This window comes from Cupressus sempervirens, chromosome 9 (genome assembly GCF_028749045.1).
Source record: "Cupressus sempervirens isolate cs-2001-9-10 chromosome 9, ASM2874904v1, whole genome shotgun sequence".
Taxonomy (NCBI): Eukaryota; Viridiplantae; Streptophyta; class Pinopsida; order Cupressales; family Cupressaceae; genus Cupressus; species Cupressus sempervirens.
In genome coordinates this window covers 260,927,402-260,942,601 of record NC_143126.1, presented here as the reverse complement: position 1 = coordinate 260,942,601, position 15,200 = coordinate 260,927,402, and the positions used below count along the sequence as shown (strand labels likewise).

The 15,200-nt window shown below is 32.6% G+C and overlaps 1 pseudogene; it reads right to left on the bottom strand.

The window, feature by feature from the left end:
* Positions 1-201: 201 nt before the first annotated feature.
* LOC149538445 (protein CTR9 homolog) overlaps positions 202-15,200 on the bottom strand; it is a 173,620-nt pseudogene continuing 158,621 nt past the window's right edge.

Here is a 15,200-nt window from a genome sequence, read left to right as displayed (position 1 = left end):
TCATTATTCCACAAAGTTTTTCTCATGATCAAATCATACAATTACATAGCCTAATAGTTCCTTAAATCAAATTAGCATACATATAGAAAAAATGCACGGAGATGGCAGGTTTTGAAAGAAATCATATAGGGCTGCAACGTGGGTGGCCTATATTAATCCTTGAAACCTACCATGTGTATGCTAGCTTAGCACTACTGATAGCTAGATAAACACATAGAGCACATTCTTTAATTCAGACACTGCTTGACGAACCTCATCGGCAGTGCGTTTTTTCTTTTGAAGTGTTGAAGTTGAAAACTTCTGCATGGCAACACCAACATCAAAGCGTAACATGTAATTTGAGGGTGCCAAATGTACTACTCTTAATAATGTTATTTTACAATCTTGCCACTGTTCTGCTTCATAATGTGATCAAGCTAAATATAATAAAATTTGGGTGTCAGTGCCAAAATAGAATCTCCTCAAACAATTTTGATACATTTTCACTACAAGCCCAAACTATCCTTGTGCAAAGTAAACATGTGCTAGATTTACCCACACATTAGGCATCTGAACAAAGATGTTTCCTGTTGCAGCTTCTTGAACCTATGTGAAAATTTCCTTTGCAATATCAAAATGACCCCTTTCAGCTAGCACAATGCCTACCCCATTTGCAACATAGACATTTCCAGGTCTCTGAGCCAACACTTTACAATAGAGTTCCCTAGCCTTATCAATATGTATTCCCTCTGCATCTGGATCCTTCTTCTCATTGCATGAAGCTACAAAATAATTCCATGTTTCTAAGAGAAATGTCAGCATAAGCATCCTTACCATCTAATACATTTTTTGCAATTTTAATTATTTCTTTTGCTTTAAGCCAATCATCTGTTTTTAGTTCCAGGTTTCCAAGCATGGTAATCACATTTACTAAGGTTTTATCCACCTTAAATGCCTCCCCAATCAATTCTAGGCTTAGTTGGATCTCATTTCGAGCCTGGGCCATGGCTGCATGTTGTAGATATGCATCCACATAATCAGGAAACTTGAATAATATTAGCCTATAAAAAAGATTTTTTTTTTCAGTGTCATGTAGCTATTCAAACAACCTGGCAAGATTAAATAGTATGGTATATGAAATATTTTACATATTCAACAATGGATGATCTATATTCCAGAGATCTTTCGTAGTCAAAATAGAAGTTTGAAAATTGTTGAAAATCTAGTATAAGTTTATGTTGAAAATGGTTCTAATCTTTTAAATTGAATTCACCAAATAAAGTTATTTGACAAGATGTTTTGTAGTCAATATAGAAGTTTGAAACATAGAAAATGTTATTTGTTTTTTATTTGTTTCACAGAAAGATTTTGAAGTCAACAAAAGGAAAATCAAGTGATGAAATTTTGTTCCTCTTATGTTCAATGATATAGTTCTATTATCTTTTTTTTTTTTTTTTATTGAATATATATCTTAAAATTATTTTAAATAAATCTTAGGTTCAAATTTATTCAATATTTGATTTATTTTTCAAAAATAAGAAATTGCAACCCACTTGAAGATTTTTGTGACATATGACTTCTAAATGATCCATGAGAATTTAACTTATATCTTGAAAATATTCCAGATTGATTTGATTTACATTATTACATATATGTTTCTAGAGATATTTAGTTTATTTAAATATGTTGTTGCTTCTGATCTATCTATTGTATAGGTAAAATACTAAAGGTTCACCACACAAAGAGTCTTTTTAATGAAATGATGTATTCACCAAATAAGAAGTATTACCAATGTAGGATGGAATGAATTATTTATTATATCATCCCCAAAATACCTCAATAGGAGACAAGAGGTAGTTGAATCATGAGCTTTCCATTGAGTTCAAAGATATTTTTAGAAGAAAAAAAATGTATTTTTGGAGAATGGTTAACACTATAAAAGATAAGTTATCTAAATAGATTATTGGATTTTTTGTTAGAAAATATCAACTAGGATAAGATTATAAATCAAGGATAACAACATGATTTGGTATCCTATTTCCAAGATAAAATAGGCTACAAAGAAAGAAAAGTGGTTCACTCATAATATTCTAAAATGCTAATTTGGGTATAAATTGTGTCTTGTTGTCTTTATGGGCTTCATTTGGCTGGTCATTAGCTGAAAAACTAGGAATATATAAAGATCAATTAAATAGGGATAATCATTTATAGTTTTTGTATGAACACATTTAGACAATTTTAAATTAAATATATTGATTTTCCTTTGCATTGAGTTGCTATAATAATTTTGTTTGCTTAAAATCCATATAGTAGATTAAATAAAATGTCTCATTATTTCTATATTCACCACTACTTATAGGTGAAAAAAGAACATTCAAGCATTCAAGGACTATTGTGATATTTTTTATGCAAGCTCACAATGTCCAATAGACTTTCAAACAACCAGAATGCTTCATCCCATGTATGAAATTTTTCATTTATAAAATAGTTATTCTGTGGTATATGAAATATTTTATATATTCAACAATGAACGATCTATCGTTCTCTTGTAACATTTAGCAAATAGTTTGAATACTTGACTTTCTATAATATTTTGTTACTTGTATGCACATTTTTGGGGAGCCAAATGACAAAGATGAGCTTGAAATATTTGAATACATTCCTTTTCATACGAGTGATTATGAACATATGTCAAGATAGATTGAAATATACATATTTATTTTTATCACACACTTATGTAGTGCACACATTTAGATATGTGTAGTTACTTTTAAACATGTTAATCTAGTGTAACTTATATAATGTCTAATATAAGTCTAGGTTGAAAAAGGTTATAATTTTTTAATGGAATTTGTCAAATAAAGTTATTTCAGCAGATGTTTTTTAGGCAACATAGAGGTTTGAAACATAGAAAATGTTAGTTATTATTTTATTTGCTTCATAAAAAGATCATGAAGTCAACAAAAGGAAAATTAGGTGATAAAATTTTGTTCCTGGGTAGGGGCACAATAATGGTTCCCACTTTCCATAATGAAGAAATCAGATGGAAAGTGGGGAAGCTAAATTTTAGGGGCTTCAAGTGAAGCCAAATCTTTGAATGAAGGTCCTAAGGGGCTTCACTCAAAGCCTCCATGCCGATATTGGTGTGGGGGCTTTGAATGAATCTTAGGGCTTCATTTGAATCTGACATGCAGACCTCATTCATACTCCTAATAACCAATCGGAAAAGCTTTTAAGTCCAACATTTTTCTTTTTTGTCCCATGGTTTCATGTATGAGTTGGTGGACTAGGGCGCTAAGAGGGAAGTTAGTAACATCCTACCTTGCATCAGCATCTCCGTCTATGATGCAGGAGCACCTATTCATTGGATTTCTCATGGGTAAATTCATATTTTAAATTATATTTAAATAGTATTTAAAAATAAACTCAATTTAAATAGTGTTGTCACTTTATCCCATGGAAACTCAAGTGAAACACCTTCTTCTCCTAGTCGATGGAAGAATTCCATATCCTTTAAACACACAGGAAAAACTTCAGAATTGATATTGGGGCTTTTATTGATGAATTCAACCCAAATGCCATTTCCTAATGCCTCCATGAAAGTTTGTTGAGACAACTCTAGTTCATCACGCTCAAAATGAAGAACCCCAATGTTGTTTAACAATTCAATGGGTACATCTTCTCTACTCTTCTTTAGAAGAGACTTTGTTGTGTTAAGAGAATCTAAGGCTGCACTGGGGTCTAATGATATCAATAACTCACCCATCTTAATAAAGGAATGAGCATCATGTGGATCTATGCCAGTTGCCTTTCTTAGAATTTCCAAAGCCTTCTCTCGCTGCCCTTATTGAGCATATATATGGCCTACAGCTTTCAAGCTCTCACAATTCTTAGGGTGAACCTCCAAAACCTTTTCAAAATTTGAGAGAGAACTCTTAAGATCTCCCAATTTCATTTAACATGTCCCAACCCAAAGTATGGCAACACAAAATCCTGTGGCTTCTGGCTTTCCTTGATTGATGCCATGTAGTAGTGGTCAGCAATTTCATAATCACCTTTTCTATGATAAGATTGTGCAAGATTATAATATGAATGAGATTTCATGAGAGGGTGGTCTGTCGAAACAAGAGTTATCTCAGTCAATTGTTCATTTGGATCTCCACATTGCTAATCACTCGGATCAATTCTTTTCTATTTCTTCACAAAATAGGTTTGGTCCTAGATTTTAGCAAGTCAAGAAAGTGAACCATTTAGGTTAGTGTCTCCCCTCCCAAATGATTTCCTCAAAATCAATATAGATGGGTTTTCAAGGAGTAATCCATGTCCAACAGGAATGGGTGGTACTAGTAGTGGAACTTTAAGCCCTGTTTAGTTTTTCTTTTCTACTTCCTTAAGTACTCATTTGAAAATTAGATGGAAGCTTGGGCTATTCTTTATACTCTTGAGAAAGCCTATGTATTGGTCTAGAAAATGATTTTGCAAGATGGACTATGATTCTTGTCACCCTTCTTAATAGTGGAAATTTTCTAGATTGCTCTTGGAGGCTAGCCCTAGTGGCTATGCTGATGTACAATTTAATATGTTTGAGAATGAATATGAACCTTTTTGTTAATATGATTCTAGATGTTAAGTAGTTAGCTATAGATGCACCCTTATGTGTGATCTTTTTTCTTAAATCAATATAAAAAGGCGTGGCCCCTCAGGGCACAATTTATGTGGAAATGAAAAAATGTAAAATAAACATAGATATGAGATAAGAAAAATAATAAACAATGGAATAATAACAAAAGCAATAGCCATTGCTAAAGTCTACCCTCCTCATACTTTATCACTTGCATAAGCTCAAAAGAAGAGATGCTATAAGCCCTAGAAAAGACATAGCTGTTGAACCTAGGAATTCTCATAAAACTTTTCAATGTGGAAATCGTTTCTCATCATACATCTGAAAAATAAGTCTCACCATAGATTTTTCGTAAAATCACAGTCAATTAATTTAAGGCTATAAGAACAAACATTCCTACCAAATATGACACTTTGGGTTTCAATGTTGAAACTAAAAAGCATCAACCTACATTGGACAAAACAATTTAAACAAATTGAAATGGAGTACCCAAATCGGGAATTGCTAAATGTCCTAATCAACCAATTTTTACGCTCTGCAGTAACAACCTATTATTTATACCAATTATTCTAATTTTTGTGGAATATGTATCATAAATATTGCCTCAAATCCTTAGCCTACCCTATGGGACTAGAACCTGTCCAGTTTGCAAGTACTAACTAGAATTTAAAACAGATATCTTGATGTATTTGATAGATCATTTTCAATTGTCTAATTTCTCTTTATTATCATTTCTTGAAGGATTGACGGGTGGATGCTTAACTAATTGATGTCTTAATCATAAATATTTAAATGATTGGATGCTAGAATGGTTGATACTCGAATAGTTGATATTTGCCTGTCTAAGTGACTGATTGTTTGCTTGCTGGTCTGATTGTTTGGTTATTTTGATATTTGATTCCCAATTGATGATAGGTGGACAATTGAATGGTTTAGTTTGATGGATTTAGGATTGATGATTTAACAAATGTTGATAGTGATGATTGAATGAATGCTGATTTGATATATTGGTGTGTAATGATTTCATAAATTGATTCTTGAATGGATTTCTGATTGTGTAACTAGTTGAATGAAATGACATTTGATGGTGAATTTCTATTGATCTTCCCTTTATATTTTATTTATAAAAGAATTGCCACCCTTCATTTCTTCCTCACAGAATAATAATTTATTTCCAAATGATTGTTTGCTTCCTTTATGTTCTCTTCTCATAGAATGGTCTCTCCTTTATAGCTTAATCCTTCAATACTCATAACTCTTTATTGCATTCATTTTGATCATTCACTAAACTTAATTAAATTATAATTATATTACATGTTATTTTAATTTTTTTTATTTTTACTTTTTATTTTTATTATTGAATGTCATGGCAAAAAGGGGACATTATAGTGAGATGCATTACAATATAGCAAAATAACAAGAACATTATTGAAACAAACTGATACAACATTCAGATTATAAAATTAGACTACTACAACAACACAAATTAACCTAACAGAAAGCATAGAATACCATTCCCACAATGACCAAACATTTACCCACTGAACTACACCTCTTCTAAATAATGTAAGATGCTGATAACACATTGATACTGCCATCACACATGTCAAATTAGACTGATACACACTAAAATCCACCCCAATCAATTATAGCTAACATCTGGATGCACACTTATAATTGATGTCAATCAGAATACTGAAGGTCTAGAATAGGGCATAGTGGCTGCTGATACAATAGGTACAAACTCGTAGAAAGCTCACTAGATTTGCCAAATTCTACATAACTAAGACTTAGCATCAAAGGTTCTCCCTAGGCACCTCAAAACCACCAAATATTAGCCCCAAAATAGGAGCCCTTCATCTTCAAGCTCTCACATACTTGCTCCACTTGGTACAGCAGCCCATAAAGGTCATCTATTCACTTTCAACTTGGATAGCCTATAATATGTTCTTTGTATACAATTCATTTTTTGTCATTTCATTATATGGTTTGAAAAAGTGTGGAAAAAAATTAGATTTTTATTATGAATTTTCTGTTCACCAATCTATGTTAAACTAATTAGCAAGGTCACTTTACTAATACTTTATGAACTGGATGCTATTCGCAAGGTCAGTTTCCTAATACTCACTATAGTACTTGCTATTCAATTGAGATAGACATGGCTCATTAGTTTGTTTGTATTCTCTTTGGATTTTGTTAAATAAGACAGCTGAATGCTATATGATGAACTAAAAGTTTTGTGGTGTCAATAGGCTTGTGCATCTCTTGATCCAAATTACTAGCCCCAGTGACATTTGTTGTTGTTCAAAAGCCGCACCATACTAGACTATTTGCAAACAACCATGCAGATAGGAATTCTATAGATAGACTTGGGAACATCTTGCCAAGTCTTTAGTACATAATAAAGTAACTAAATTTCATAAATTGTTTTTTTGATAGTTGATTTTTTTAAATATTGCCCATCAAAAATTACTTAGTACATCTCATCTTTTTTCTGCACAAGAGCTTGCAATTCTGAAGAATCTAATAGCGAAGAATTTGAAGAAGATATTGTAGCAAAGGTATATTTGGTGTTCTTTTTTAAGTGAAAATTTGATTTGAAATTTTGTATATTGTCATATTTCACTTGCAGAAAGGTCAAATTGTAAATAGAGGTGAAGTTGTATGGATTTAAGTTTCTTATTCATTATTTATAATGCTCTCGATTCCTCCTTTGTAGCTGTAAAAATACTTGTTTATTTTCACCTTTCCGGATACCCTTTACCAGGTTCTTCAAGATTCCAAAATATCTTGGGCTGACCCCACTCCAGCATGTCCTAACTCCTACTTGGTTTAGAGACCTAACTCCTTTTTATATGTGTCTTCCTCTTACTACTCCATCTGCAGGTTGCAAACAAATCATCCTTCTTCCACCAACGAGTCATTCCATTCAAGAAAGACCATGTCTGACGATATCAACGCACAAAAAAATAGGGAGCCAATTGCTAGACTGTGGTCTAACTTAAAAAGAAAAGGTTATGGAAAATTTTATTTTCCTTTCAAAATGTGTAAGGTCTTAAAGACTTGAAGATATCTAATCACAACAGCTGAGCAACATTGTAGGCAACATGGTCACATTGAAGGGGGAAACAAGTATCACCCATTGGTATGTATTTTAATAGTTTATAAATTACATAAGACATGATTTGATGATGACATCATGGTCATGGTTAATATAAGGTCATCATTTTCATATAGGTCAACATCCTTGAGTTTCATGTTATGGACCATGACAATTCAGAGGATGCAAATTTCCAAACGAGGGAACATGGAGGTGTGAATATTGAAGTAGAAGGTAATGATACCATGGAAGAAGATCAGGATGATGAAGATCACGATGATCAAGATGATAATGATGATGATGATGGTGGTGATGATGATGTAGAGTTTGATGTACCTTTACTTGAGAAGGCACACTAGTCCCTATATGAAGGCTCCAAAACAACTCTTCTTGCCGATGTATTGCTATTGGTGAACTTGAAGGTTATGAATGGTTTATCCAATGTAGCAATGACATGTATGTTAAGGTATACCATCTTCTTTCATTATTTTACTCATAGTTCCCTTACAATTAACATTGGGTTCGTGTAGCAATTAATATTCTTTAAATTAAGAAATTATATTTTCGGTCGTAGGTTGATAGGTGAGTGTTTGTTACCACCATCAAACATTCTACCTCGCTCGTACCAAGAATTATCTGCCATCATGAAAGATATTGGAATGGAGTATCAAATAATAGATGCATGTCTGAACAATCATATTATATATCATAAACAGCATGAATTTGCAACATAATGCCCTACTTGTCATATCAGTAGATATCAATCAGATCGATTAACAAAAAAGGTTCCTCACAAGGTTCTTTGGCATATTCCCATTATTCCACGTTTGCAATGATTATTCAAGTGCAATAGCTTGGCACAATTTATGGATTACCATGCACGCAATAGAAGTCAAGATGACATTATGTGAATGCCTGCAGATGGTTTGACATTTAAGGAAATAGAGGAAAAATGGCCACACTTTAAAGAAGAACCTCGTAATCTCAAGCTTTCATTGGCAGCAGATGGTGTCAATCCTTATGGAGAGATGAGATCTACTTACTCAGTGTGGCCTATTTTTGTTATCAAAAATAACATACCTCCTTGGTTGTCCATAAAGAGAGAGCACATAATGTTGACACTGATTGTTCCAGGTATTTTTTGATTTAGTGGTCATCTAAATTAATTTATTATTACTAATCCATCAAATGGTCAAAATAATTATGTAATGTTTTTACTCATTTAACTAGGTAAGTACCAAGTCAAAGATATCAATGTATATATTGAACCCCTTATCAACGAGTTGGTGGTGTTATGGAATGGGGTTACTATGTATGACATTTGTAGACCAATAGGACAAAGACAATTTCAATTTCATGCAATGCTTGTATGGACAATACACAATGCCCCTGGGCTAACACATTTTTGTGGTATGTTCTCTTCTTGACACCTCTTTTTTGGTATGTCAAAGTTAACACATTTAATCCAATTATACACAATCTTGTAGGTCTTCAGACAAAGGGTAAATTTCCATGTCCATTTTGTGGTCCAAAGATGAAATCTCATCATTCAAAAAGTTTAAGAAAGCATGTTTTGATGAGAATAGACACTTTCTGCATAGAAATCATAAGTACCAAATTACCGAAAAACATCTTTTCAATGGTCTAGAAGAGAATAAGTCAAAGCTACAGAGAATGACACCTCACCTATGGAAGTTGGCATACAATAAAATAAATCATCGAGGTAATGTCATTCCATTTGATGCTTTTTGTTTCAAATTTATATTTTGATATTGTGTTTTGTTTACTGATGATGTGATTGATGGTTGGGAAGGTCATCAAGACATCAATGTCCAACTTCCAAAAGGACTAAAAATTTATCCTACACAATTTACTAGGTTACCATACTACAAGCAACTCCCAATTGTGCATTTGTTTGATCCTATGGATATTGGAAAGAATGTAGAAGAGACATTATGGAAAATCTTGGATGGAAGGCGTGACAAAGATCAAATTGTCAAAACTTGTAGTGACATTGAAGAATCCAACCATGCAATGAAAAATGGTATTTGACCAAATAAAAATGGAAACTGGATTGATCCAAGTGCCCTTAGTTGGTTATTGTCAGAGCAACAGAGCAATGCTATAAAAGAAGTCATAAAAAAAATACGATTTCCCATAGGATTTGTTGCAAACATAAACAATGTCATATCAAATAAAAGTGAATTTGGGCTAGGGTTGAAAACACATGATTGGCATACATTTATTAAGGTAATTCATGTTATTTTGTATTCACTATATATTTATATAGTTCATGTAGTTTCAATTGCATTCTTTTATAAAATATTGACAAGATCATTTTACAAATATTGCAGTACATTCTACCTCTATCTCTCCCACACCACTTTGCCAACAATGTCAAATAGGTTATATATGATCTTGGAAAATACATGAGGTGGTTGTCATCTAAAGAAATCAATAAAAAAGATATAAAATATTGGAAGAGAAAAACTCCTCTTCTGATGTGTGAAATGAAAAAGTTTCTACCTCCAAGTTTTTTCAATGCACAAGAACACTACCTCATACATCAAGTTGAGGAGATTGAATTGTGTGGACCTGTACCAAACAGGTCAATGTGGATGGTTGAGAGGCACTTGAAATTTTTGAAAGGCTTGGTTTGACAGAGAGCACATCTCGAGGGTTCTATGGTGGAGGGATATATGGTATACCAGACCATGGTGTACATTACTAAATATCTTCCTAAGTTTGCAGCAAACATCCATGTAGATCGTATTTGGGATCCCAACTCAATTAACAAATTCAAAGGGGAGTAGTTGATGGGAAAAGGTAGATCGAGGAAAGTGAGAGGTAAATCTAAGATGTTATTGTAGTTAATTAATTCATATAAATCTTCAATATAAGTTATTTTTAATTGGTGTATTTTTTTGAAACAGGTGTTTGAGAGTGGGATGCAATACATTTGTATATTGCGAACAATATTGATTGGATGATGAAATGGATTGAATGATGTCAACAAAATGGTTGCTCATTAACATGGGAAGGTGTTGCTTCATTGGTTACAGAAACTCATCATAATGGAGATTCCAATGTTATGCTGGCGGTAGTTGATCTAGTAAAGGGTTTAAGAGGTGGAGAGGTACGTAGAAATTTATTAATGATCATAACTTGACGTATGTTTTGTATCAACTCACGATGCAAATAATTTACACACACTTCAAAAATTGCAATTCAAGCACCACAAAGCTATGTACTATCATGGCCACAAATTCTGTATAAAAAGGTTGGATGACACAAAGAAAACTTGTGATTCTGGGATAACTGTAGTTTTCGAGGTCACCAATATATCATCTAGAAATGACATACATCCTCAAAAATCTCAAAATCAATACTATGGCATCTTGGATGATATAATTGAGTGTGAATTTAACACCTTCAAAGTAGTTCTATTCGTCATCAAATGGTACAGGTTATGACTAAATCAAAATGATCCAGATAGAACGATTATTCAACATGATAATGGATTTACAATGATCAATACAAGGTTGTTTGAGCCAGTTGGAGATGAGCCCTATGTTCTTCCAAGACAATGTGAGCAAGTGTTTTACTTAGAGGTTCCAAATAAATAGGGTTTTTCATTTGTTGTTAGACATGATCCAAGAGGAAGGCCAATAAAGTATAATGTTATGGAAGAAGAAGATATTGAAGATAATGAAGAAGCAGATGATGAAGATCAAGATGATGGTGATGATGATGATGGTGATGGTGATGATGATGATAATGATGGTGATGATGATGATGATGGTGATGGTGATGATGGTGATGATGATGGTGATGATGACGATGATGATGGCGATGATGATGGCGATGATGATGGTGATGATGGCGATGATGATGATGATGATGATGATGATGAAGATAATCAATGACTACAAACGTCATCACCCCTTCTGTTGACGATCTTGCATCCCATATATAAGGTAAATTTGTTCATGTTTATGATGTTGCATATTGTTCATGTCATCTTCTAAGTTATTTGTAGCATACACGTATCATGTAATTTTTAGCGAACTTAATTTAAATGATTAACATATGCAAGAAATTTGATTACATATTTATTATGTTTATTTCTAATGATTACAACATATGTTATTTATAGTTACCAATGTTTATGTTGTGTCTGATTATGACCCTTTTTGCAAATAGTTACTTAACTACAGTTACATCGTCACCCCTTCTATTGACAATCTTGCATTCCATATATAAGGGAAATTTGTTCATGTTTGTGATGTTGCCTATTGCTCATGTTGTCTTCTAAGTTATTTGTAGCAAATGTGTATCATGTAATTTTTAGCTAACATAAGGTAAATGATTAACATATTCAAGAAATTTGATTACATATTTATTGTTTTCATTTCTAATTATTACAACATATGTTATTTATAATTACCAATGTTTATATTGTGTCTGATTGTCACCCTTTTTGCAAACAGTCAATTGACTACAGGAGATTTGACCCATTTGGCGTGGATTGTGCACAGTGACATGGATCAGCAGGTATAAGTCAATAAATAGACATAATTTTCTTATATTCTTCTTGTTTATCATTGAGCATGTATGTTATAAATAGACATATTATATAATCATATAATGTATGTATAGACAAAGAAGGTCCGTATAGAAATATAATTGTATAATCACTTTCAACTTACTACATTTTATATATGTCACTTTCACTTTCCATTTGATGGATTCCAAGACCCACCAAATAGGTACTTGTTAGATCTATCTACATCGAATGAGGGAAATGAGGAAATGGTAGATGAAAGCTCTACATGTAGTACAGCTAAAAGAGGTAGATCAACTAGAGGTCAAAAGAATAAAAAAAAAATTGATAAATGCATGCAATTTTTCCTTGCTAATGGGGGGTCATGTTCTTATGATGATGAGACCAAAGGTGACATCAAGGTGCCCTTTCGGTACTCACACATTGAGAAAGAATGGATACCCAATGAGCTACCTCCAATTAACATAGATTTTTGTGTTAATGAGAGGATATATCGCATTGCTCCATCCTCATTACATGGTTTGGGCCTATTTTCCATGGATGAGATAAAAGTATGTTACATAAAAGTTGTCGAATTATTCAAGTATGTCAGTCCATGTTACAATTACAATGATTGGATGCAGATTGTTCGATATAAAAATAGTATGCGTAGGTATGGGGTATCAGCTAATTATATACAACGAAAAGAAAATGATCAAAGTAAAAGACTTTCTATGTACATTGATGGGAGACCAAAAGAAATAGGTAATATTGTAGGTTTTATAAATAGTACACGACCTTCTTCAACTAGTAAGCAACCCAATTGCATATTTGAGGCGCGTGAGGGGAATGAAGTTTTTGTTTGTGCAATAAAATCAATAAGTGTAGGGGAAGAACTGCTAATTAATTACCATTTAAATCGCATAGATACAAAAAAAAGTTACTATCATGAGGGTTGTAAGTACTATTTACCATTTTGTTAATAAGTTTTTTTTTTTTGTCTATTGCTTTCAGTTAGCTAATTTTTTTATGTTTAATCTTTGTGACAGGACGATATGGATCTGACAGATGATAGAGGTCACCAGGATGCTACTCTCATCCCTTCTTCAGTGAGGGTAAACCTTTTTGAAATTGTAAAAATTAGATAGTTGAAAAATGTTATATTATTATGTTATTTTATTTATGGTTTTTGAGTTTTTATGATAGTTTTACTGATATTCCTCTCACAATTTGATGTTTAGGATAAGGGTAAAGTAGCAGCAGTAAGTACTAAGCCACTAGCTATGCATTCTGATGAGGATATTGCTAATACTCCCAATTTCATAAAAATGTTGAAGAAAAAAATTAGAAAAATTATATAGAAGCAATGAAAATTTTGGATGAGGCAAATATGGAACCCAGGGAGATGATGAAGAAGCTATCAGATTTGAAAGTGCAAGCTCAGTGTTATGAAGTAAGCTCCAATGAATATTTAGTTATAACAAAAGTTCAATAAAGATTTATATTTTATAATATTTTATGTTGTGAAGTAAAATATGTAATATGTGCAAAAATACTTTATTGATGCAATTTTTTTAAAGAGTTGTAAGAAACTTTAACTACTAAATTCTTGTTATACATGAATTTTTGGCAATTGATGCACAAACTGGTCAAGGACAATGCGGTGAGGCCGGTAGTAGCAGAGCTCCAGCTGCCACTGGTAAAATAATCTTTTAGTTGACAAGTTAGAAGGAATTTTTTATTTCAAACATTCAAAACTTCTTAACTCTTACTTTTATTATTTCAGAATGTCTTTGCTAACAATGTATTGTTCAAGTCATCTAGTACAGGAGACTCCTACGAGGTTTACGGACACCCATATGAGATTGTCGACTGCAATGTTGGCAACAAGGGGACATCTAGCTAGTAAATCCTTGTTTTTCTATATTTGGTTTTGTGTTAATTATGAGTTGATAATATGTACTTTAATCTTGGGATGCATCACATAGTGTAATGTTTTTTTGTGGTAGGAGGTGCACCATCTGGTATGCCACCAAATGTGAATTATAGTGCATCTATTGGTGATAATTCACCGTCATTTCCTGAAGCTACTCATGTTTCTAGCACAGGATCTATGGAGACATCATTTTTGATTGATAATAATGAATTAATGCCTTTGAAATGTCTTAAGATTCCAAGTACTTTAAATAATTATTTTTTATATTGTAATAAGGATTTTCTTGCAAGATGTAAACATGATAGGAAGTGGTGAATGCAAGGGATTTTGATGTGGAGTGATGCCTCATGACCTTCTTTAGTGTGTCTTATTGTGCAAGTTGTTTAATTATTCTGGAATTCCTTTTTATTAGGGGTTTGGTAGGATCATCTGAATTATCAATGATCTTTTGTCTATACTAGTAATTCTCTAGTTTAGTAATTTGGTACATTGCAATTTCATGATTTCAGTAGAAGATACTAACCAATTTTTCTACAGAGAACCAAAAGTGGGAGTCTTCTTTCATATGATTCATTTTAATGGTTTTTACTATTAATTATCCCATGACATTTTTTGCAGGAAATGATACATTTTATAGGAGGCTTTATGACCTCACACTATGAAGATTGGGGCCCACCATATGTAGTAGGTTGTTGTACATCATAACTGAACTAATTTTATCCCACTATTTTTGTTCATATCATTAATTGGTGCAACATTTTTCCTTTTATTCGGGTTCTTTCTTATACTAGCTATATCTAACAATTTTGTGTTTTTTCTTAAAAGGTGGAACTACCAATCTCAAAAATTAAAAGATGAGCTCATCAAAGATATAGAGCATGAGTTTGGTAGTAATATTTTTTATCGTAAGAAATTGTTACAAAAAGCTGCCAGACATCTTAAGGTTGTGAGGGACACATATAGAAAAAACCTCGTCCTAAACCTGAAGTACGAGCGTCCTCCCTTTGTTTCAGTGAGGGAC